The sequence below is a fragment of the Pteropus vampyrus genome, unplaced genomic scaffold (assembly GCF_000151845.1).
Source record: "Pteropus vampyrus isolate Shadow unplaced genomic scaffold, Pvam_2.0 Scaffold487, whole genome shotgun sequence".
Classification (NCBI taxonomy): domain Eukaryota; kingdom Metazoa; phylum Chordata; class Mammalia; order Chiroptera; family Pteropodidae; genus Pteropus; species Pteropus vampyrus.
Genome location: NW_011889268.1, coordinates 153,724 through 155,710, shown reverse-complemented (window position 1 = coordinate 155,710; position 1,987 = coordinate 153,724).

The following is a 1,987-nucleotide window of genomic DNA, read 5'->3' as shown; positions in this document are numbered from 1 at the left end:
TTCTTTGTCTCTTGTTATGGACTTGGTTTTAAAGTCTATTTTGTATAATATTAGCATTGCTACCCCAGCTTTTTTTTTTTTTGCTTCTTTCTTTCTATTTCCATGAGACCTTTTTTTTCCATCTCTTTACTTTCAGTCAATAAGTGTCTTTTGATCAGAAGAGGATCTCTTGCAGACAGTAAACGCAGGGGTCTTGTTTTCTTATCCATCAGCCACCCTATAACTTGATTGGAGCATTTAATCCATTTACATTTAACATAATTATTGGTAGGTGTGTAGTTATTGCCATTTTATTATTCTTATTTTTTTATTTTTTTTCTTCTTCTTGAAAAAGTCCCTTTAATATTTCTTGTAATACTGGTTTACTGGCGATGAACGCCTTCAGGTTTCTCTCGTCTAGGAGACCATCCTTCGATTCTCAGTGATGGCTTTGCTGGGTAGAGTCACCTTAGTCGCAAGTCCTGGCTTTTGACCACTTTGAATATTTCCTGCCGGTCCCTTCTGGCTGCAAAGTTCCCTTTGAGAGATCAGCTGACAGTCTTAGGGCAGCTTCCCGGTAGGTGAGTAACTGCTTTTCTCTCGCTGCTTTTAAGATTCTCTCTCTGTCTTTCACCTTTGGCATGTTAATGAGGCCGTGTCTCGGTGCGGGCCTCTGTGGGTTCATCTCGTTTGAGACTCTGTGCTTCCTGGGCTTGTGTGTCTATTTCTTTTGCCAGGTTAGGGGAGTTTTCAGTCATTATTTCTTGAAATAGGTCTTCGATTCTTTGCTTTCTCTCTTCTCCTCCGGGTACCCCTATGATGCGGATGTTGGCACATTTCCTATCGTCCCAGAGGCCCCTTAACCTATCTTCATTTTAGGGGATCCTTTTTTCTTGTTGCTGTTCTGATTGAGTGTTTTCTGCTACCTTATCTTTCAAATTGCTGATTTGATTTTCTGCTTCATCTAATCTGATTATTCTCTCTAATGTAGTCTTCGTTTCTGGCTGGTTCTTTTTTATGTTTTCTATCTCCATTTTTATGTTTCCTCTCTCTTTGTCGAAGTTCTGAGCCCATTTACCATCCTGATAAGCAGTGTTTTGGACTCTGCGTCTGGTAGATTGCTCGTCTCCATTTTATTTAGCTGTTTTTCTGGAGCTTTCTTCTGATCTTTCATTTGAGACATGTGTCTTTGTCTCTTCATGCTGGCTGCCTCCCTGGGTTTGTTCCCACATGTTAGGCAGAGCTTTCATGTGTCCTGGTCTTGGTAGAAGTGGCCTTATGTAGTAGGTGTCCTATGGGCTCAGTGGCACAGTCTCCTGGGTCACTGAGCTGCGCGCTCCAGGTGTGTCCCTTATGTGGGTTATGTGTGCCCTCCTGTTGTAGTTGAGATTTGATTGCTTTTTGCATGCCAGGGACTGCCCCTCAGGCTGATTGATCATGAGGACTGGCCGTGACCATGAGCTATTGTATGGGGGCTGACCCCACGGAGCAAGATTCGCTGTAGCTTGGCCCTGGTGCCTGCCCAGTCTGCTCTTTGGCTGTGCCATTTGTAGAGGTGGTTGGACGGGGCTCTGGTGTGGTCTTAAGGTGGCCACTGGGTGTGTTGGTTCTGGGTTTGCCTTGTGGGAGGGTCTCTGAAGCAGAACAAGGTCAGCCGCTGCCTGCGCCCTGACTGGAGCCACCTGGTATGACCTACAGAGGCATCTGCAGTTGGTGCCACTTGTGCCGGGCTTGGAGGCACCTGGGAGCGGCTGAGCCACGAACCGAGGCTTCTGCCACTAGTGCCGGGCTGGGGGCTGCTCTGCGAGAGGTGCGGGGCCCGCGGCGGCCAGATGCTGCTTGTTTGGGGTTTGTGGGCCTTTGTGACTTTAGGAAAGTCCGCAGCATGAGCCAAGAAGGCCATTTGTATGGAAAAGCCACTGGAGGCGGCTTGGGGGCCCACACGTGGGAGGGGCGGGGCCTCGGAGTCACGTGGGCGGGGCGAGCGCATCGGCCAGGCTGAGGGACA